We start from the raw sequence: 24,842 nt of genomic DNA, 5'->3' as shown, positions 1-24,842 counted from the left end.
TTTCTATGTCAAAGATCAATCCATAAAGTGCAGTATATGTCTCAGTATCACTGAAGTGATCAATATAACTGACTGTAGCCTTCAAAATTGGTGTTGTTTACAAAGATTAACTCCTATGGGATGTATGTTTATTGTTTCCTAATTAATGTCCAAGTGTGCTTTTAATCATGTTAAACAACTACTCAAAAAATGTGTTATTGACTAAAACTTTCTGGCTGGGCACGGTGGCTCACACCTGTCTCAACACTTTGGGAGGCCCAGGCAGGCGGATCATCTGAGGTCAGGAGTTCGGAACCAGCCTGTCCAACATGGTAAAACCCCGTCTCTACTAAAAATACAAAAATTAGCTGGGTGTGGTGGCAGATGCCTGTAATCCCAGCTACTCAGGAGGCTGAGGAAGGAGAATCACTTGAACCTGGGAGGTGGAGGTCACAGTGAGCCAAGATCATGCCATTGCACTGCAGCCTGGGCAACAAAGTGAGACTCTGTCTCAAAAAAAAAAATTAATGCTAGAAGAAATCCACCAAGCTAATATTTTAAAAAGACTGTTTTCAGAAGATTTAATTCCTATAGAGCTCCATTACAGACAAAACAAAACAAAATCCAAAAGTAAATGTTCTTTATAGTATTACAGAGATCATATTGTTCAAACTGTTCATCCTTGATTCTTTCAGATGTATGTGTGTGTATGTGCGCACGAGTTGAGGGGGTGTGAGAAGGAAGTGATAGGTACCCACGGCAGAAAAAAGTCACATTCAACCAGGACAGCTCTGTTTCAAGGGCAGTATCACCTGACAGTAGAAAACAGTTTAGGGTTAAAAACAAAAGCAGTAACAAAACCTGCATCCTAGGCAAAATATTTCATAGAAAATGTTAGCTGTTGCATTATTTTATTTGGCAAGCTTGTTTTTCCCATGTGAGTCTTCAATACCATTTGTACAATGCCAGACTCAGCTCTCTAATACCTCACAAGCTTTACTTCAGTAAGACCTTCTTGTAATCTAAAGGAATCATGTGAGGACCCTTAATAAGGTATGCAACAGAAGCAATGATTAACAGACCCCCAGACTACTTGATCACTAAAATACCACTCCTGGAGTGGATTGCTGGATATCACCATACCCCTACCTCCCCATTATCCCAGATAAACAATTGAAGTTATAGAAGGTACAAGGGCTTCAAAAAAAAGGTTTGACTTTTTGAGCTACAGTAATCATTTTTTTACAAACAATGTATTCTGACAGGATTTTCCTTTTCTTATCAGCACCCTGGGATTAATATAGGTTCTCATTACCAGCACCTAGCCCAAGAATTCTCTTTTTCTGCTGTTGAAGGCTCTGATAAACATACAATCATTTTCACAAACACTCTAGGGAGCAAGACCACAATTTTGATTAAGAAAACTGTTGAATATTAACTAGCAGGGCTCACTGAGCAACTTGTCCTTGAAAAACACACTACACTAAACCTATTCTCAGGGAGAAATGTTGGTGTTTGACAGCTGCCACTACTCTGGAAACCTAGAATACATCTTATTATGGTAGTAGTCTTTCAGTAAAATCACCATAATTAAGATGTTGTCGTTATTTTCAATTTAAAGTTCCCCTTTCACAGGTTAATAAATTCAGACGTTAAGAAAAAGTCCACCCTATGGTAGAATTCAGTTCAGACAACACTGGCTTCATATATAGGCAGGTTGTGGGCCTTCCATTTCCAAAGACCCCCCCATATAGTTATGGTTTTAATTGATTATTTCCCAAATTGTTATTTTTCCTTGTTTTGATTTTCTAAGGATGTATGAATGAAAGTTTCTGTGGCCTATACGACAAAGATTAAAATTGATTTTAATCTTTTAAAATTTTCTTGGAAAAGCTATTGAGAAACACTCTGCTCAAGTAACAGCTCTGAATTCAACTACTTTCAAATCTCATCTCCTTAAACAGGTTTAGAGCATAAGAAAAAAATTTATCTAGGAAAAAAACTCTAAGCACAGCACAAGAAGTTCTTACACATACTGTTAAAAGGAAACGAAAACATTAAATGCAGATGACAGAGGGGATATTAAGTACTCATAAACACTAATATTTATAAATGCCATTTGTCTTCCTACAAATTTCGAAATTCTTACTCTACAATTTTAAGTACATTAAGAGAACATTAGCATCTTCATGCAGATAAAAGACAGAAATTCCCATGAAAAACTAAAAATGAAGGAGAATCAGAAATGTAAGACAATTATATTTGATTTCTCCCTGCACTGCTTTCTCATCTTTATTTTACCTATAAATAGACTTCTTTACAATATACTCTGGCATGTAGCTCACAAAATATAACAAAACCCATATCCATATTGAGATGCTTAAACACAATACCATCACTGGTTTGTTTTTTATGAATCATATACTAACACATTTTTCTTTCATTCCAACTTTAAAATTAAGAAAACCAAATCAAATAAAAAGAAAAATGCGTGCTAAATATACACACATACACACATATAGGATACACATATACACACACAGTATGACAACATCTAACATGTTATGATAACTTTAAATATAAATACATCCCAAAATTCCCACAAATTTTTTAATAAAATTACATTCCTAAAAACAATAACATTTCTCATGAAATTTACTGAAAAAAAAATTAGAGTCCTAGATGCAAATTCACTCCACAAATCAATAATTTGGAAAACCAAGAGCCTCACCTTATTCTAAATGCAAATTACTTACCATATTATTTACCAATCCCCATATTCTCAATTAGAGAAAATAAAACACAAAACTCTCAATTGTTATTATCCCAGGTGGAATAGAAATATAAACTTTCACTGGCCTCAAATAAGAAAACAGATTGTTTCGCCCTTAAGAAAAAATAAAATAGTCCTTGATGCAGAATATCTTCATCAAGATTTTAATACAACTTTTTCTTTTACCCCCACCCCCTGTCCCACTAAACTACTAGTAAACAAATTTTTTTGTAAGCATCTGGCATAGAACTTAGAGCTCTTTTCTCCTCATATGCTTTTCTCGAATAAAAAAAAAGTTCAAACAGGCTTTTGCTTTCAGTTAAGACAATAAAGAATTCAACAACATAAGATTCTTTTCCTCCAGTTAAAAATTCTTTATTTTAGCCAGGCGCAGTGGCTTACGGCTGTCATCCCAACATTTTGCGAGGCCACGGCGGGAGGACTGCTTGAGCTCAAGAGTTCAAGAGCAGCATGAGCAACATCTCTACAAAAAATTAAAAATTAGCCAAGCATCGTGGCATGCATCTGAAGTCCCAGCTACTTGGGGGCACTAAGGTGGGAGGATGTCTTGAGCCTGGGAGGTCAAGGCTGCAGTAAGCCATGATCATGCCACTGCATTCCAGCCTGGGAAATACAATGAGACACTCTCTCAAAAAAAAATTACTTATTTTGCATGTTTTTAGTGAATAGAGCTTTGTAAATTTGAATGCTGTTTTCTTATTTTCCAGGTTTGATAGACTATTGCCCTTCTTCTGAGTTAGGGTTGGAAGCAAAAGTAAAAAATAAACCACTCCCACTAACAAAATCATCTTGTCCCTTGGTAAGCTCTTTGATATGAGGTATATGAATTATTGACAGAGCTTCAAATATAGACCTGAATTTTTGAACTCTAGTATTTTTTTTCACAAAAGCACACTGAAACCACTCTTGGTTAATACCAAAGCTATTTACACTTGCATAGTAATTCTTTAATAATTATCATGATTCAATTTTTGCACAGATAACTAAGTATAAATTTATATGTATTCAGGATTATGAAATGTGAGTGATTTCTTTCAAACTAAAATATCTAATGTAGTTAAGACTAAATTATGTTCATTCTAGGATTCGAGTGTTTATGTTCCTGTTTCCAGGGCTAGTGGATCATTGCATGAAATAAGAGCCTCTGGGAAAAGAAATCTCAGAGGAAGAAGGGAAAAGAAAAACGAGGTGCACGTTTGGTTCAAGGCCAGTTGTCCCAGATGCTAGGGAAGATAAAACATACCTCCAATTGTCTTCTATCCCAGGCTTCATGGGCTTAAGCTTGAGTCCTAAGGCAAAGGATCTACAGGTAATGAGCAAGTGAAATCTAAAAGCAGCTGCTTGTCTATGGAATCACCCTGGGACATGGAGAGCCCAAGGCATCAGCAGAATTGGCACTGGCAGCAGCAGGGCTTGCAGTATTGGCAGCAGCACTAATGACAGCAGCGGTGCAGTTAGTGATAACAACATATTTGGCAGCAGCAAGAGTTCATTTAACTCCTTATACATTAGCTCCCTGCACCTCGAGCATACACAGCCCCGGTCTCGATGGTAACAGAGATGGCAGACAACAGTAGAAGCTGCAGCAGCAGCAGTTTCTTCTGTGCTAACCAGCAGCACTTTCGTCTCCCAGTGACTGAGAGCACAGCAAAGGAAGTAGGAGAATAGAAAAGTTGAGGAAACATAATGGTCATGACGGGATGGAACTTACAGCCAGCCATAACTGGGTTAAAACCAAGGACTGCCATTTAATTATCACACAGTTTTTTAAAGTGAGTTACAGTGACACTGCTCAAATTTAACCTCTCTATGCCTCAAATTTATTGTGTATAAGATGGAAATAATAACAGTCCCCATCTAATATGATTGTGATAATGTTTAATGAGATAATTTAAATAAATAACTTAGCAGAGTATCTGTCAGATAATAGGGACTCAATAATGATCAGCTTTAAAAATGTAGAGGGCAACTCAAAAACTCAGTGTGCCTTGAGGCCTATTTCTTCCCACCAGGTCTCACAGAATGTATCAATGGACTCCAGAAGCATTTTCAAAAGAGTAAGAAAGGTTGGGCCAGGCGCAGTGGCTCAAGCCTGTAATCCTAGCACTTTGGGAGGCCAAGGCGGTCGGATCATCTGAGGTCAGGAGGCCAAGACCAGCCTGGCCAACGTAGTGAAACCTCATCTCTACTAAAAATACAAAAATTAGCTGGGCGTGGTGGCGGGCACCTGTAATCCCAGCTATTTGGGAGGCTGAGGTAGGAGAATTGCTTGAGCTAGGGAGCAAAAGTTTGCAGTGAGCTGAGATCATGCCACCGCACTCCAGCCTGGGTGACAAGAGCGAGACACCATCTCAAAAGAAAAAAAAAAAAAAGAGAGAGGCAGAGGCCCACCCAGATAAATGTTATATTTCAGCAATTATTTTTGCCCTAGATCCCCCTGTATAAATACAAGAGGTCTGGGAATACAAAGGCTGCCTAATATTATTATTTTCTGATTTAAAATTTCAAACCTCAAAAGTATTTGTTTTCCATTCATATCATATAAGCACAACATTTTTTAAATGTTTATTTTTAAAAGTAACCTTAAAACACTTTATTACATCTCAAGATTAAGAAGTAAATTTCAGCACATTTTACTAGAAAAAATGTATGTAAGAAAGGCATAATTTAATAGTGTCCAATAAATGATTTTTATTATTTACGTTGTTATGTGCTAATTATCCAAGATCTGAGTGCATCATTCATATTGAAATATATTAATAGAACAAAATAAAAAAAATACTTTTCAAATGATAATAAACAGCACCATGATTTCTACTGCTTTTTCTATAATAATTTTCTCTTTTTTTTTTTTTTATGGCCACTTCAGTGCGAAGCCTTTTATACCCTCAAGATTGGTCTAAGGTTCATAAGGCCAGTTTGTTTTGTTTTGTTTTTTAATTTATTATTATTATACTTTAAGTTTTAGGGTACATGTGCACAATGTGCAGGTTAGTTACATATGTATACATGTGCCATGCTGGTGTGCTGCACCCACTAACTCATCATCTAGCGTTAGGTATATCTCCCAATGCTATCCCTCCCCACTTCCCCCACCCCACAACAGTCCCCAGAGTGTGATGTTCCCCTTCCTGTGTCCATGTGTTCTCATTGTTCAATTCCCACCTATGAGTGAGAATATGCGGTGTTGGGTTTTTTGTTCTTGCGATAGTTTACATAGAATGATGATTTCCAATTTCATCCATGTCCCTACAAAGGACATGAACTCGTCATTTTTGATGGCTGCATAGTATTCCATGGTGTATATGTGCCACATTTTTCTAATCCAGTCTATCATTGTTGGACATTTGGGTTGGTTCCAAGTCTTTGCTATTGTGAATAATGCCGCAATAAACATACGTGTGCATGTCTCTCTATAGCAGCATGATTTATAGTCCTTTGGGTATATACCCAGTAATGGGATGGCTGGGTCAAATGGTATTTCTAGTTCTAGATCCCTGAGGAATCGCCACACTGACTTCCACAATGGTTGAACTAGCTTACAGTTCCACCAACAGTGTCAAAGTGTTCCTATTTCTCCACATCCTCTCCAGCACCTGTTGTTTCCTGACTTTTTAAGGATTGCTATTCTAACTGGTGTGAGATGGTATCTCATTGTGGTTTTGATTTGCATTTCTCTGATGGCCAGTGATGGTGAGCATTTTTTCATGTGGTTTTTGGCTGCATAAATGTCTTCTTTTGAGAAGTGTCTGTTCATGTCCTTCACCCACTTTTTGATGGGGTTGTTTTTTTCTTGTAAATTTGTTTGAGTTAGTTGTAGATTCTGGATATTAGCCCTTTGTCAGATGAGTAGGTTGTGAAAATTTTCTCCCATTCTGTAGGTTGCTGGTTCACTCTGATGGTAGTTTCTTTTGCTGTGCAGAAGCTCTTTAGTTTAATTAGATCCCATTTGTCAGTTTTGGCTTTTGTTGCCATTGCTTTTGGTGTTTTAGACATGAAGTCCTTGCCCATGCCTATGTCCTGAATGGTACTGCCTAGGTTTTCTTCTAGGGTTTTTATGGTTTTAGGTCTAACATTTAAGTCTTTAATCCATCTTGAATTGATTTCTGTATAAGGTGTAAGGAAGGGATCCAGTTTCAGCTTTCTACATATGGCTAGCCAGTTTTCCTAGCACCATTTATTAAATAGGGAATCCTTTCCCCATTGCTTGTTTTTGTCAGATTTGTCAAAGATCAGATAGTTGTAGATATGCGGCGTTATTTCTGAGGGCTCTGTTCTGTTCCATTGATCTATATCTCTGTTTTGGTACCGGTACCATGCTGTTTTGGTTACTGTAGCCTTGTAGTATAGTTTGAAGTCAGGTAGTGTGATGCCTCCAGCTTTGTTCTTTTGGCTTAGGATTGACTTGGCGATGCGGGCTCTTTTTTGGTTTCATAAGAACTTTAAAGTAGTTTTTTCCAATTCTGTGAAGAAAGTCAGTGGTAGCTTTATGGGGATGGCACTGAATCTATAAATTACCTTGGGTAGAATGGCCATTTTCATGATATTGATTCTTCCTACACATGAGCATGGAATGTTCTTCCATTTGTTTGTATCCTCTTTTATTTCCTTGAGCAGTGGTTTGTAGTTCTCCTTGAAGAGGTCCTTCACATCCCTTCTAAGTTGGATTCCTAGGTATTTTGTTCTCTTTGAAGCAATTGTGAATGGGAGTTCACTCATGATTTGGCTCTCTGTTTGTCTGTTGTTGGTGTATAAGAATGCTTGTGATTTTTGGACTTTGATTTTGTATCCTGAGACTTTGCTGAAGTTGCTTAGCAGCTTAAGGAGATTTTGGGCTGAGACAATGGAGTTTTCTAGATATGCAATCATGGCATCTGCAAACAGGGACAATTTGACTTCCTCTTTTCCTAATTGAATACCCTTTATTTCCTTCTCCTGCCTAATTGCCCTGGCCAGAACTTCCAACACTATGTTGAATAGGAGTGGTGAGAGAGGGCATCCCTGTCTTGTGCCAGTTTTCAAAGGGAATGCTTCCAGTTTTTGCCCATTCAGTATGATATTGGCTGTGGGTTTGTCATAGATAGCTCTTATTATTTTGAGATATGTCCCATCAATACCTAATTTATTGAGAGTTTTTAGCATGAAGGGTTGTTGAATTTTGTCAAAGGCCTTTTCTGCATCTATTGAGATAATCATGTGGTTTTTGTCTTTGCTTCTGTTTATATGTTGGATTACATTTATTGATTTGCGTATATTGAACCAGCCTTGCATCCCAGGGATGAAGCCCACTTGATCATGGTGGATAAGCTTTTTGATGTCCTGCTGGATTCAGTTTGCCAGTATTCTATTGAGGATTTTTGCATCAATGTTCATCAAGGATATTGGTCTAAAATTGTCTTTTTTGGTTGTGTCTCTGCCCAGCTTTGGTATCAGGATGATGCTGGCCTCATAAAATGAGTTAGGGAGGATTCCCTCTTTTTCTATTGATTGGAATAGTTTCAGAAGGAATGGTACCAGTTCCTCCTTGTACCTCTGGTAGAATTCAGCTGTGAATCCATCTGGTCCTGGACTCTTTTTGGTTGGTAAGCTATTGATTATTGCCACAATTTCAGATCCTGTTATTGGTCTATTCAGAGATTCAACTTCTTCCTGGTTTAGTCTTCGGAGAGTGTACGTGTCAAGGAATTTATCCATTTCTTCTAGATTTTCTAGTTTATTTGCGTAGAGGTGTTCATAGTATTCTCTGATGGTAGTTTGTATTTCTGTGGGATTGGTGGTGATAACTCCTTTATCATTTTTTATTGTGTCTATTTGATTCTTTTCTCTTTTTTTCTTTATTAGTCTTGCTAGTGGTCTATCAATTTTGTTGATCCTTTCAAAAAACCAGCTCCTGGATTCATTAATTTTTGAAGGGTTTTTTGTGTCTCTATTTCCTTCAGTTCTGCTCTGATTTTAGTTATTTCTTGCCTTCTGCTAGCTTTTGAATGTGTTTGCTCTTGCTTTTCTGGTTCTTTTAATTGTGATGTTAGGGTGTCAATTTTGGATCTTGCCTGCTTTCTCTTGTGGGCATTTAGTGCTATAAATTTCCCTCTACACACTGCTTTGAATGCATCCCAGAGATTCTAGTATGTTGTGTCTTTGTTCTCGTTGGTTTCAAAGAACATCTTTATTTCTGCCTTCATTTCGTTATATACCCAGTAGTCATTCAGGAGCAGGTTGTTCAGTTTCCATGTAGTTGAGCGGTTTTGAGTGAGTTTCTTAATCCTGAGTTCTAGTTTGATTGCACTGTGGTCTGAGAGACAGTTTGTTATAATTTCTGTTCTTTTATATTTGCTAAGGAGAGCTTTACTTCCAAGTATGTGGTCAATTTTGGAATAGGTGTGGTGTGGTACTGAAAAAAATGTATATTCTGTTGATTTTGGGTGGAGAGTTCTGTAGATGTCTATTTGTTCCACTTGGTGCAGAGCTGAGTTCAATTCCTGGGTATCCTTGTTGACTTTCTGTCTCATTGATCTGTCCAATGTTGACAGTGGGGTGTTAAAGTCTCCCATTATTAATGTGTGGGAGTCTAAGTCTCTTTGTAGGTCACTCAGGACTTGCTTTATGAATCTGGTTGCTCCTATTTTGGGTGCATATATATTTAGGATAGTTAGCTCTTCTTGTTGAATTGATCCCTTTACCATTATGTAATGGCCTTCTTTGTCTCTTTTGATCTTTGTTGGTTTAAAGTCTGTTTTATCAGAGACTAGGATTGCAACCCCTGCCTTTTTTTGTTTTCCATTTGCTTCGTAGCTCTTCCTCTATCCTCTTATTTTGAGCCTATGTGTGTCTCTGCATGTGAGATGGGTTTCCTGAATACAGCACACTGATGGGTCTTGACTCTTTATCCAATTTGCCAGTCTGTCTTTTAATTGGAGCATTTAGTCCAGTTACATTGAAAGTTAATATTGTTATGTGTGAATTTGATCCTGTCATTATGATGTTAGCTGGTGGTTTTGCTCGTTAGTTCATGCAGTTTCTTCCTAGTCTCGATGGTCTTTACATTTTGGCATGATTTTGCAGCAGCTGGTATCAGTTGTTCCTTTCCATGTTTAGCATTTCCTTCAGGAGCACTTTTAGGGCAGGCCTGGTGGTGACAAAATCTCTCAGCATTTGCTTGTCTGTAAAGTATTTTATTTCTCCCTCACTTATAAAGTTTAGTTTGGCTGGATATGAAATTCTGGGTTGAAAATCCTTTTCTTTAAGAATGTTGAATATTGGCCCCCACTCTCTTCTGGCTTGTAGAGTTTCTGCTGAGAGATCTGCTGTCAGTCTGATGGGCTTTCCTTTGTGGGTAACCCGACCTTTCTCTCTGGCTGCCCTTAACATTTTTTCCTTCATTTCAACTTTGGTGAATCTGACAATTATGTGTCTTGGAGTTGCTCTTCTCGAGGAGTAGCTTTGTGGCGTTCTCTGTATTTCTGAATCTGAATGTTGGCCTGCCTTGCTAGATTGGGGAAGTTCTCCTGGATGATATCCTGCAGAGTGTTTTCCAACTGGGTTCCATTCTCCCCATCACTTTCAGGTACACCAATCAGATGTAGATTTCGTCTTTTCACATAGTCCCATATTTCTTGGAGGCTTTGCTCGTTTCTTTTTATTCTTTTTTCTCTAAAGTTCCCTTCTCGCTTCATTTCATTCACTTCAACTTCCATCGCTGATACCCTTTCTTCCAGTTGATCGCATCGGCTCCTGAGACTTCTGCATTCTTCACGTAGTTCTCGAGCCTTGGTTTTCAGCTCCTTCAGCTCCTTTAAGCACTTCTCTGTATTGGTTATTCTAGTTATACATTCTTCTAAAATTTTTTCAAAGTTTTCAACTTCTTTGCCTTTGGTTTGAATTTCCTCCTGTAGCTCGGAGTAATTTGATCATCTGAAGCCTTCTTCTCTCAGCTCGTCAAAGTCATTCTCCATCCAGCTTTGTTCTGTTGCTGGTGAGGAACTGCGTTCCTTTGGAGGAGGAGAGGTGCTCTGCTTTTCAGAGTTTCCAGTTTTTCTGCTCTGTTTTTTCCCCATCTTTGTGGTTTTATCTACTTTTGGTCTTTGATGATGGTGATATACAGATGGGTTTTTGGTGTGGATGTCCTTTCTGTTTGTTAGTTTTCCTTCTATCTGACAGGACCCTCAGCTGCAGGTCTGTTGGAGTACCCAGCCCTGTGAGATGTCAGTCTGCCCCTGCTCGGGGGTGCCTCCCAGTTAGGCTGCTCGGGGGTCAGGGGTCAGGGACCCACTTGAGGAGGCAGTCTGCCCGTTCTCAGATCTCCAGCTGCATGCTGGGAGAACCACTGCTCTCTTCAAAGCTGTCAGACAGGGACATTTAAGTCTGCAGAGGTTACTGCTGTCTTTTTGTTTGTGTGTGCCCTGCCCCCAGAGGTGGAGCCTACAGAGGCAGGCAGGCCTCCTTGAGCTGTGGTGGGCTCCACCCAGTTGGAGCTTCCCAGCTGCTTTGTTTACCTAAGCAAGCCTGGGCAATGGCGGGCGCCCCTCCCCAAGCCTCGCTGCCGCCTTGCAGTTTGATCTCAGACTGCTGTGCTAGCAATCAGCGAGACTCTGTGGGCGTAGGACCCTCCGAGCCAGGTGCGGGATATAATCTCCTCGTGCGGCGTTTTTTAAGCCCGTCGGAAAAGCGCTGTATTCAGGTGGGAGTGACCCGATTTTCCAGGTGCCATCTGTCACCCCTTTCTTTGACTAGGAAAGGGAACTCCCTGACTCTTTGCGCTTCCCGAGTGAGGCAATGCCTCGCCCTGCTTCGGCTCGTGCACGGTGCGCGCACCCACTGACCTGCGCCCACTGTCTGGCACTCCCTAGTGAGATGAACCCGGTACCTCAGACGAAAATGCAGAAATCACCCATCTTCTGTGTCGCTCACGCTGGGAGCTGTAGACCAGAGCTCTTCCTATTCTGCCATCTTGGCTCCTCCCCCCATAAGCTCTATAATAATTTTCAATGTTAGTGCTACTTGCTCAGAAAATTCCTCATAGCTGAATACATGTTGCAAGGAGCTTAATTTAAATAGATGTCTTTTACTAAATACTGATGTATTTCCACCTTTTGTGCTATGTTTAGCAGATTCAAATGACTCTATGTAGTTACAAATATTAGGAAGTAAAATAAATTTTAAGGACTATAAGACGAATGCAATTTTGCAATTTGGCAATAAACACAGATTTCCCAAAGTATAAAGTTGGTGATTTAGACAGATGTCTTCTCTACTTCAAAAGGCATCTCATGCAGTAAAACACACGAAGTTTTCTTAGAATTGTTGTAAAATGGTTATCCAACTCTACCTAAAAGCAAACAAACTACAGATCATATTAATCTGATAGATTTGCCATTTTAGTTCTCTCAACTGTACCTTGCTCAGAAGCAGATGCTGAGCCAGAGTTAGAAGTACCAGATTTCTGGGGAGTAGCATCAGGAAAGGTAAAGGGGAATGAAAAAGGGTTATGCAGAGAAAGCCTTCAGACCACAAGGCAGATCTGACATTTGTTGGGGGAAAACAGAGGGTAAGAAGAACTGGACATGGAGAACAATGCAGGGAATGCAATAAGAATTCCACACTGTCTTGACTAACCCATGTGGCACTCTGCCAAAAAGACAACTGGTCAAGTGAATCCTACATTGGAAGAAATGGTCAGGTCCCTAGTACCCCATCATGCTCAGTCATTGGCTGGGAGATGATCTGGAAAAGTATGACCTTAGCTTGAATCCTGAAGAGGATTCTAAAGGTTTGGGAGCCAAGACCTGTCATCTACCTGTATTCCTCATAGCTGAAGGACAAGTTCTTTCTTGAAGGAAGACCAAGAAGCACACCTCCACAACAGTCACATATCTCAACAAGGTGGAAAGCCAAAGCCCCTTTGTGAAGCACCTGTAAAGAAAGCTTCATCACACTGAAGTTAAATATATTTATTCATATGTGGATTCTCAACATGTTTTATCTTCCCATTCCTTGAATTCTCAAAACCAACTATATTCCTCTTGCAAAAGCAGCCTTCTGATAGTTGATATGAATTTTCTTATACCAACTGCATCTTCACTTGTCTAATTTTAACACCCCATATCCCTTAAATTTCTTTGCCTTTCCTAGAGGAACTAGAACCTCACCTTGCCTGAGGGCCCAGTATCTTGGGATGGGCATAGGGATGACAGAAACTAACACTCGGTCTTCAGTATATGGAGATGAAGTAAATGTGTAAGTCACTGGGTATTTCAGATATCTATTTCTACAAAACAAAACACTCCCAAATTTAATGGCTTAATATGACTGTGTATCTGCTTATGATTTTACAATTTGAGCAAGGCTCAGCTTGCTGGCTTTTCTGCTGATCTCACATAGGCCATTCATGCAGAAGCAGTTTTCTGCGCACTCATTTGGGGCTGAAATCCAAAATTACCCCACTCACACACCTGGTGATTCAGCTGAGATAGCTGGAAGAACTGCTAGCTAACCAGGCATCTCTCTCACTCTCCTTGCAGCATCTCTAATAGGGTAGCCAACCACATTGCATGATGGCCTAGGGGTCCAAGAGAGTGAAAGTCATGGCTGCTAGGCCTCTTAAAGCCCATAACTGATATAGTATTACTTATACCACATTCTATTAGTCAAAGCAAGTCACAAGTTTATCTCCTGGGTTCAAGAAGAGGAAAAATAGATCCCACTTCTTGATGAGAGAAGCAGCAAAGCATCTGTGGCCAATTTTAATCCACTACTGAAGCAAAGCTGTTATCAAACCAGTAGCATATCTAAAGCATCAATCTCCAGGGAATGAAAAGAGACAAAAATGAGGAAAAAAGCAATAGATCAAAAAGTAGAGATGGCCCAGACAGAGCAAGTAGGATCTATACCAAAAGTAGGAGAGACAAATCCAGCAATAACCTAACTGTATAGCTTTAGAATCTTATTGCTATAAGACCAAAGACTAGTTCCAGCACTTATGACATTAGCCTAGTTTCATAGCCTCTATAAGCCTCTATTTTCTCAATTGCCAAATAGATAATATAATGCCCACCTCTCAGGTTGTCATGAGACTCAAATGAGATAATAGATCTATAGAAATCTGTCCCACTCAAGAGTGGAGGTTGTAGTTTAGGTTGCTTGTTTTTCCATTTTTGTTTTCTTCTTAACTTTAGAATAGGTAACAGAAAGTCACTTTAGGCTGGGCATGGTGGCTCATGCCTGTAATCCCAGCACTTTAGCAGGCCATGGTGGGCAGAAGGCTTGAGCCCAGGAGTCTGAGACCAGCCTGGGAAACATGGAAAAACCTTGTCTCTACAAAAAAAAAAAAAAAAAAAAAATTAGCCGGGTATGGTGGTGTGCACCTGTAGTCCCAAATACTCAGGAGTCCGAGTTGGGAGGATAACTTGAACCCATGGAGGCTGAGGCTGCAGTTAGCCATGATGGTGCCACTGCACTCCAGCCTGGGCAACGGAGTGAGAACTGTCTCAAAAATAAAAAAGAAAAAAAAAAGGAAGTCAGGAAGGGTAGAAGCAGAAAGAGTAGAACCAAATTTTGCAGGATCTTACAGGCCTGTCTTATGATTGGGAAGTTGTATACATGAGAGGAATAAGGGCCTGCACACTAAACCACTGAGAGCTGCTAGAGTACACAAGCCAGGAACTAGAAGTCTCTGATGTTCTTGGAAAATTCAGAGTCATTAAGAAATATACTAATAAGAATTAGGCTAATTATGATCCTGCCTTTATGGAGCCCTTACAGTACTGAAACTGGCACATCCCTCTGCATCAGTTTTAAATTACAAATACTACCACTCATTTACTCATTTTTTCAAAAAAATCTGTTTTGAGTGTCTATTACATGCCAAACATTACACATTAACTGTGGAAAAGCCAGAAATCTCTTCTTCCATTGAATGTATCTTAAATCAGTGTGAAATAAAACATATGTGTGTGTTTCATGTGTTAATCATTATGTGTGTTCCACAGTGTAATCATTTCTCTATAATAATTAGAGAATTGAAAGAAAAAATATGTTATAATAGACTGGGATAGCAAACGATAAACACTGGTGATGAACAAACTATCTAAAATATTTCCTGCCACAAAAGACACTTCTAGATAGCCAGCAGTTTTCTACTTAAGCCTATTTTCATTGTACAATGCAGCACCCTGAGTAATCCATTACAACTGCTGTTTTATAACAATATCTTCAAAATCACTTCAAATGTTTGTTAGGTGATACTGACACCCCACAAAGCAATGATAATAGAAAGGGGCATTGGGAAAAAGTGAATAAAATGCAAACTATAGAAATTCCCTTGTCATATGTCAACCTCAGGAGTCTGCCTTTTCTCCGTCTTCTGATGAATTGGAGCTCTAACAATGAACTCAAATTGATTAGCTGAGTTCTGTACACAGATAAATATAAAATCTCTAAAGATTTGTATGATACTGCTGCTAAAAATTCCAACCTATCTCTTACTAACACATGAAGAAAATATTGACTGAAAAGAGTACTAGGGCAATATGCACTTACATTAGCAACTTCCCAATCTCATAAGCTACAGTTATTCGACACATATTTACTGAGCATGTTCTATCTAGCTAGGCACTGAGATACAAAGATGAAAAAGACATTATCTACCTTCTTGAAGTCATAAAGGTCTAATTGTGAAGAATATTAATTAATTTTTGTTTACTTCCTCTCCCATAGGACAAATAAACTGAGAAGGCAATAAAATAAATTCTGTAATTTGGGCCTACAAAGAGCAAGTTTCTTTGACCCATGTCATATTCAATGCAATACAGGCTTTTTTTTACATTATATTGTTTCTTCTAGATCCAAAATTATTTCACTGAAATCACTGGATTAACAGTGTATACATTTAACACATTCCCTTCAGTTACAGTCCATTAAGGTCATAAAGTAGGCTCAAGATAATGTAAACTACTAGACATTCTGATGCCAAATCTACCTCTGTCTCTCACTTGGGACACCCTTGAGATAACCTGGTCCATATTACACTCCAGTGATCAATGTCCACATGAATCATCCATGTTGAAAATCAATGCAATCAATATTTCTCTGACCCACAGTCACATACTTCTTGTTCGTAGCCTGTAGTATTTTGTACCATGCAATTGGGTCTCTGGTCCCTCCATCAATATAAATAATGAAGGGCTAGTAATTTCCATAAATGCTAAAATGTAAAGAAGTACAAATTTACCCTGAATCTATAACAGTAAAATCAATATTATCTTTTATCACATACTTACAGTCTTTTGACAAAAATCCAATAGTGAAAAAAATACATATCAATTGTTTAAAACACATAGGCAAAGTCAATCAAAAAGGTTACATACTGTATCATTCCATTTATACAACATTTTGAAACTACAAAATTTTAGAAATGAGGAATATATCAGTGATTGCATGGGGTTAGGAATGGGGGAACAGAAGGGAGATGAGTGTAGTTACACAAAGGGAATAGGAGGAACCCTTGTGGTGCTGGAACTGTTCAGCATCTTGACTGTGGTGATGGATACGTGAACCTATATATGTGAAAAACTGTATAGAACTAAACACACACACACATATATACATACAAATAAATACATGGAAAACTAATGAAATCTAACTGTTTGGTGGATTGAGTAAATACCTAGGGTATAATACTGTACTATAATTTTGCAAGATATTAGCACTGGGGGAAATTGGCAAAGGGTTCACGGAAACTCTGCATGTAAAACTGCATATGAATCTATAATTTACTCAATAATTTTTCAATTAAAAGAAATCAGAAAGAGTTTGTATTCATTAAGGTCTCATTTGAAATAATTATGGAAGGTATTCATGCAAATATGAATATGAAAGATATACATTGAAAACAAGGAAAAACAAAATTTAAAAAACCAATGTTGGTAGAGAGTACCAAGGGATTAAAAAGGCACTTTGAAATTTAGATAACAGAAAAATTCCACTATAAAATAAACGTGCGTAAATTGTGTGATCTGTTCCTTCCCTTGTTCTAATTCCCATATTGTCATTTAGAAACAATACACTAAGCCACATGTTCAAAGCAACTCCTAAATCTAGCCAAGCCCAAACTTGCCTTTAAAAGAGAAGCAATGCTATTAAAACATTTCATCTTGTGAACTATGCACATAACTCCGACTAACAACAATAGGAAATGTTTCAATGTGGTGGCATGAATAGTGAAGTGAAAGAGAAGGAAGGAAAATTAATTATAAGAACACAAAAGATAGGAATGGATAGAAGTATATTTTAAATTATAATTATTTTATCCAGGTCTCTTTTTTAAAATGCTAATGAGAAATAAGACATCTTCTTAAGGAAAGAAGGCCCCAGGAAGACCCCTTCTAAATACGCTCCTCTCCAAATATGGGACCCTGTGTCTTTAAACCAGAGTTGTCTCAAGATTATGTCTCATGAATATCCCCACCCCAGAAATCATTTCCATGCACCAGCTTGCTTTGTTACCTGAGCCTGCAAAATTTACTCTTTGATAATTTGATGTGCTTGTACTACTGTTACAGAGTGAACACATGCGAGTCATTCTGAGAATATTACAAAGAAAAAACAAAGAATAACTTAGATATTTAGGTATAAATATTTCATTTATCTAATATATGAGTTATGTTTTATTCAATTAGTGGTAATAAAAGCAGCCAGGATCAGTCCCACTTGATATGTAATGTAGGCAAAACAAATAAACAATCTTTATCATATGGCTCTTAGTTTTTGTCCTGTACCAGATCAGTTCAAATAGTCAAGGCATCTGAACTCATTCCTACTTCTGCTGTCAAAGCTCGCTTACAGCAGACATTATACAGTAATCATTCATGCCAAAGGGTAGATGTTATTAAAGACTCAAGTAATAATTCCCTGAAAGAATAAATATATATTTTTAAGAAATAGAGATACAATTTGTATTTTAATAGTGATGAAAGTTTTATGTTTTGAGGTTTGATCAGAATTCCAGGTATCAATATCAAAAAATGACAAGCGAAGACGTTTGTTTCAAGGACACCAGATCCTGCTTGTGTGTTATAATACAATATGCTGTCTAATGCACTGCGTATGTGTGAAAATGCCTGGTACAGGTCTTAGCATATGGTAGGTGCTCTGTAAATATGCTGAATTTTTTAATGCTGTAATTGTACCACATAATTATAGCAAGCTATCTAGTCTACCTAAATATAATATTAGCTCTGAATGATTTTCAAAAATATATAACTGTCATATACTCTAAGCATCAAGAGAACATAACCTCTTCATATTACATGTAATTATCTACTCTCTCCACAATGTTCCCAAGATTATTTTTTCTTATACTACCATTAAGCATATTTCCACGGAAACTTATAATAGTTTAGGATTTTATGTATTCTATTGCCTGTTTCCCACCTCAGGTTAGAAGTATTAAGTGAAAAATTGATACAACTTTTTTATTGTCAAAATAATGATTCCTTGCTTATTAAATGACATAAAGATAATATTGTTTTGTAAAAATCGATTCCCATTTATATAAATTCAATTTCTAAATCATCTTCACAATGCAAAAAATTGCCAAATTATTTCATGATTAATTTTGCCACATAACTAAATTAGCATATATTTATATATTTATCTTTATTTCAAAAATGGAGAAGGGAATAAGAAAAATTAAAATCCAGAGGTTATTAAAATATGTATTTCTGTGTGATTGTGGTGCAATGATACATCTAAATTGCATCTGATCAGTTACAGTTTTCTGAAACAATACACATATCTGAAATGATCAGGACCAGCTCTAGCTGGTTCTTACAGATAGCCTTGGCAAGGTGTCCACTGCCTGGTAAATTAAAGTGATTCATCAATGTCATTGCTGTCGCAAATGCACAAGATTGGCCAGGAGAGATGGATACAAAGTACAGAAACATGCCAGATGTGTTGCATGCTTGAATTTTTTTCAGAGAGGATATGCACTTCATGTATGCTGAAGCCCATCAAACCTGATTTCTGTTTTGTTATGTTGTCAGAAATCCTGTTCATTAAAATCTAAGAGTGATAGCTTAAGTCACAGAAAGCAAAAAAAAAAGCAAATCAAAAAGAAATATATATTCATGTGCAGGGGAAAAAATCACATAGGCGACAAAGTTAAAAAAAAAATCATAGAATAAGCCCCAGAGAAGCATAGTTTGTTGTTTTGAGATAAGTGCTAATGTGATGAAATTAAATGTTTTGAATTACCGTATTTGCCCCTTATCTACAGAGGATACCTTCCAAGACCCCCAGCAGATGCCTGAAGCCACAGATAGTACCAAGTCCTATCTATACTGTGTTTTTCCTTATACATACACACCTATGATAAAGTTTAATTTCTAAATTAGGCACAGTGAAAGATTAACAAAAATAACTAAAAACAAAATATTTTATAACAACATACTGTAATAAAGGTGATGTGTATTCTCATTTTCTCTCAAGGCATCTTATTGTACTATACATACCTATTTTCAGACTAGGATTGACCACAGGTTAACTGAAATCATAGAAATCGAAACTGCAGATAAGGGGAAACTACTGTACATGGTCTTAGTAATTTTAAGACAGAGAAATATTAGCAACATAAAAGTTCTTAATAATATTTTACTTATCATTATTACACTATTTTCTAAAGACTCGGAGTTCTAGCATTTAACTCAATAACTTTATTTAAGCATGGGATACTTACAAGGTATTATTTCAGGTACAAGAGTGATATCAAAACCAGTACAATCATAATCTTTCTCACAAAATAAGTATGCTTGTCAGTATCTAAAACTGAACAATAGTCCATATGCCCAATACAAGTAGTGGGATATGAAAAATCCCCACTTCATTTACAATGAAGAGCAAGGCATGATTTTTATTGAAAATAAGATTAAACTCACAAGTGAGACAGATAAATATACTTGGGACTAGGGTTTAGGTAAGTGACACAGACTGATAATGTAGATTTGAAGGCGACAACATATATATAATAATTAGGATGATGAGAATGAGTAATATATAAATTATGTAGTGTGAAAAATAAGCCCTGACACCTTTCAAGATAAATATTTCAGGCATACCTGTTTACCAGACATCTACAATTGGATGTCCATTCTAAAAAATAACCTGACAACAGAATTAATCATTTCTTTCCAAACTTACTTCTCCTCCTATATTTCCTATCATAATGAAGTCCCAAAACATAGGAATTACCAATGACATTGTTCTCCCCATCAATCCCCAACAAATACGTCAGTGCATCCTGTAGATACATTCTCACAAAAAGTTCATTTTCCTCATCCCTATTTCTATACTTCTAATTCATGTTACCATTATTCTCATGTAGATTATTCAAATTATTTCTAACCCATCTCTCTCTGTGATCTTTCAACTCCTGTTCTTTGCCCTGAAGCCAGAATTAGCCTTCTAAAATGCCAACTTCACTCCTTTGCATAAATCCTTTAATAATTTCTCCTTAACCTTAGGTCAAATTCCAAACCCTTTCACAGGGCGTAAAAAGCCTTGATCATCAATATCAAATCTCAATAGTATAACCCCCTTCATTGCTAACACCAAACACATATACAGGCATCCTACTCCATAGACATATTAATATTTATTTATTTATTTATTTTGTAAAGACAGGGTTTTGCTATGTTGTCCAGGCTGGTCTTGAACTCCTGGTCCTAACTATTCTCCCACTTTGGCCTTCCAAAGCTCTGGAATTACAGGCATGAGTCACCACACCTGGCCTAATCTCTTTGAAGTTATTTTAAAGTTTCAGGTTTTCGTATCATGTTTACATTTTTATATAGTTCCAACCCCACTTCCAGCCCATGAAGAGTAAACTACTCCTAAGGAAATTAAGACCCTGAAAAGTTATCACTTGCCCTTATTATGTAGCTAGCTGTATATAACTCAATAATTAAAGCCAGACTGCCTCACTGCAAGTTTAATGTTTTATTTCTTATTTGAGTTTTACAACTTTTTTAAATTAGCAGCACAAATCTCTCTTTTTTCAATTTTTATTTTAAATTCAGGGGTACACGTGCAAGTTTGTTACAAAAGTAAATACCGTGTGATGCTGGGTTTTGGGGTACAAATGATCCCAGCACCCATATGCTGAACATAGTACTCAATAGTTAAATACTATACAAAATACTAGCAAACTGAATCCAACAGCACACCAAAAAGTTAATTCACCAGGATCAAGTCTGCTTCATTCCTGAGATGTAAGGTTGGTTCAACATACTCAAATAAATACATGTGATTCAGCATATGAATGAATTAAAAACAAAAACCGCATGATCATCTCAGTAGACATGGATAAAGCTTTCAATAAAATCCAACCTCCTTTCATGATAAAAACCCTTAAGAAACTAGACATTAAGGGATGGGTGTGGGGACCCATGCCTGTAATCCCAGAACTTTGGGAGGCTGAGGCAGCAGGGTCACTTAAGCCTAGGAGTTTGAGACCAGCTTGAGCAACATAGTAAGACCCTCATCTACATACAATAAAAATTTTAAAATTTGCCAGATGTGGTGGTGTGTGTCTGTAGTCTCAGCTACTCATAAGGCTGAGGTGGCAGGATCTCTTGAGCCTGGGAGGTCAAGGCTGCACTGAGCCATGATCATACCACTGCACTCCAGCCTGGGTAACAGAGTGAGATCCTGTCTCAAAAAAACAATAATAATAATAAAGAAAAAGAAATTAGGCATTGTAGGAATATAATTCAAAATATTAAGAGCCATTTATAACAAACACACAGCCAACATCATAGTGAACAGTCAAAAACTGGACACATTCCCTTTGAGAACCAGAACAAGACAAAAATGCCTACTCTCACCACTCCTATTCAACATAGTACTGGAAGTGCCAGCCAGAGCTATCAGGCAAGAGAAGGAAATAAAAGGCATCCAAATAGGAGAAGAAGAAGTCAGCCTATCTCTCTTTTGGGACAATATAATTATATACCTAGAAAGCCCTAAAGAGGGCTGGGCATGGTGGCTCATGCCTATAATCCCAGCACTTTGGGAGGCTGAGGCGGGCGGAATACAAGGTCAGGAGTTTTGAGACCAGCCTGGCCAACATGATGAAACCCTGTTTCTACTAAAAAAAATACAAAAATTAGCCAGGCATGGTGGCAGGCACCTGTAATTCCAGCTACTCAGGAGGCTAAGGCAAGAGAATCACTTGAACCCCGGAGGTGGAGGCTGCAGTGAGCCGAGATCGCACCACTGCACTCCAGCCTGGGAAATGGAGCAAGACTCCATCTCAAAAATAAAAAACAAAAAAATGTCTAAAGACTCCACCAAAAGGCTCCTGGAGCTGATAAATGACTTCAGGAAAGTTTCAGGATACAAAATCAATGTACGAAAATTAGTAGCACTGCTATACACCAATAACATCCAAGTCAAATCAAGAATGTAATCTCATTTACAACAGCAACACACAAAAAAATTAAATACCTAGGAATAAATCTAACCAAGGACGTAAAAGATCACTACAAGGAGAACTACAAAATACTGCTAAAAGAAATCACAGATGACAAAAACAAATGGAAAACATCCCATGTTCAAGGGTCGGAAGAATCAATCATTGTTAAAATTGTCATACTGCCAAAGGAAACCTCCAGATTCAATGCTATTCCTGTTGGTTGCCAAGTGACCAACGTCATTTATCACAGAATTAGAAGAAAAATGATTCTAAAATTCATATGGAACCGAAAACCAGCCTAAATATCCAAAGCAATCCTAAACAAAAAGAACAAAGCTGGAAGCATCACACTGTACTATGGACTTCAAACTATACTATAAGGCTACAGTAGCCAAAACAGGATGGTACTGGTACAAAAAAAGATGCATAGATCAATGAAACAGACTAGAGAACCCAGAAACAAAGTCACACACCTACAGCCATCTGATCTTCAACAAAGTCAATGGAAATCTCTTTTATAAATGATATCTAATACAGAACTGTAATGTGCACATCTTTAATATAAGTTGCTCTGACTGTCACAGTTTTGTAGTTGAAAGATCTTAAAAACATTCCCATCCACTGGACTATCTCAAAAACACTATACACCTCACTTCAATAATGGAAGCTTATGAGCTCCAGCTGTACGGAGAAATCCTTTGAGTCTTTCCTATATTATGCCTTAGTACACAGAAGAAGGAATTTAGAGCAAAACATCTGGCAACGAGTGAAGCGCTTTTCAAATTCAATGCATGAACCAATCGCCCAGGAGTAGAGAGAAGTATTGTTAAAAAGCGCATTCTGATTCAGTAGGTCCGGGATTAAGCCTTAAATTCTGCATTTCTAACAAGCTTCCAGGTGATGCAGATGGTGCTGATTCAAGAACCACCACACATTTGAGTAGCAAGGGTTTGTGTTATATAAAAAGTTTCTGCTCCTTTCTACCAACTTATTCAAATCTCTTCAGGGATAAAGAGTGACAAATTTTATCCATCAGAATTTTTCACAGTTGGTGAGTGGAATTCATTAAATATTATCCACATACATACAGAACACACACACATATTCACACACACTACGAACTCTGTCTTCTGCACCTCCTACATCCTGACGCTGTGCAGGCCCCCACCTCTGCCCCTGCCCTTCTCTCCTGCTTCATGTTCTCAGGTAGTAAAGCCTGTTGGATAGTGAGTGGGTCCCAAAGATTAGATCTGGGGTTCCAAAGATTAGATCTGAGGCAGGTTTTCAATTTAGCCTCAGGTCTAAGATACATTTTCCATTGCACCTTTGCCAGAAAGTTCTATATTTTGAAATTATTGGGAACTATCTTGCCCCTTATTAAAGCAGATACTTTGACCCACATTTGATCACTAGTGCCCTGTGTATATTTTATCTGTCAAATAGAGCACAGAGGAGTGTGAACTTGCTTTTATTTTTTTTAACCAGGTGTGCATATTTTTAAACTGAGATAAATGGTGTTTTTCCTGAACTTCAAGAAAGTCAGGTGATGTTGAAATCTATACAGTGAAAGCTTACTCACCCCTCATTAAACTTGCTACTATACTAAAGGTCGAAAGTAACTGATTTCACTTCCTGTAAACAAGTAGGTCAAGGACATCCTTTTTGTAGTCAATATGCTTAAGAAATATATACTTTGGTGAAAGGACTTTAATTTACTAAATGCTCACTCAAGTGAAAGACACTTTGAAAACCTTTTACAAAGAAAATATTTTTTATAACTAGCTTTGTAAAGAAAGGCTACAATGTAATCATGTATTGCTGATGATAATGCTTCACTAGGTGGGTATTACATTCAACCTATTTCTCAGGAACGGTGAACATGCTTAGGAGAATCTTTATATAGCTCCTACCTAATCATTTTTAAATAACCTATTTATTTTGATAGAATTCTATTCAACCAGAAAAACATAATGTAAAGAGAAAAATATAGCACTCAAAGCATTAATTCATGACACAGTTCTTTAAAATTAATGAGCTGTTAGAATTCATACTCATCTTTCTTCCCTTAATAACAAATCTGTCAAAAAGAATTTACATAACTGTACAATCAAACACAAATTGAAAAACCTAACAGGAATGCTATATTAAAAGGAATAAAATTAGAATAAAATGTAACATTCCTGGAAGAGCATATTTACTAGAATATTCAAAATTCTTTGTAAAAGGTAATGTGATTCACCACAAGGGAATCCTTTAACCTCTCTGGACCTCAGCTTCTTCATTTATAAAAGTAGAAAAATGTTTTTTAAAGTCTGTTATCTCAAAAGCCTATATGATTGTTCTAATTTCACAATTTACTCTCATCTAGGACTGAATTAGCAGAAACTCTGATTGTGCCTTTGTTATGTAGCAAATCCACTGACTTGGCCAGATCTTACAGTATTTCTTTAGGAAATACATCTGCTTTTTATTGCCTTGTAATGACCTAGCAACTGCATGGCTACATGATGTCAAAATAACTGAGAAATTCACAGTTAATTCATTTTTGTGAACAATATTTACTGATTATGCTGAGTGATCACATTTTAGAATCATAAGCTT

General features: G+C 37.4%; 1 protein-coding gene across 6 annotated transcripts in view; it reads right to left on the bottom strand.

Annotated features, from left to right (window-relative positions):
• The window catches only part of CCSER1 (coiled-coil serine rich protein 1), a 1,490,059-nt gene that overhangs the window by 1,377,021 nt on the left and 88,196 nt on the right, over positions 1 to 24,842 (bottom strand). For 2 of the 6 annotated variants that reach the window (XM_055111627.2, XM_057302107.2), the window contains exon 1: positions 4,017 to 7,459. The exons of 3 other annotated variants lie outside the window; for them this stretch is intronic. The gene's annotated coding sequence lies outside the window, so the exon portion shown is untranslated. Of the gene's footprint in view, positions 1 to 4,016; positions 7,461 to 24,842 lie in introns of those variants that run through there. One more of the 6 variants, XM_055111626.2, reaches the window with a different exon arrangement.

Source organism: Pan paniscus, chromosome 3 (genome assembly GCF_029289425.2).
Source record: "Pan paniscus chromosome 3, NHGRI_mPanPan1-v2.0_pri, whole genome shotgun sequence".
Classification (NCBI taxonomy): Eukaryota; Metazoa; Chordata; class Mammalia; order Primates; family Hominidae; genus Pan; species Pan paniscus.
The sequence above is the reverse complement of the archived record's forward strand: the minus strand, read 5'-3'. Positions and strand labels throughout refer to the sequence as shown.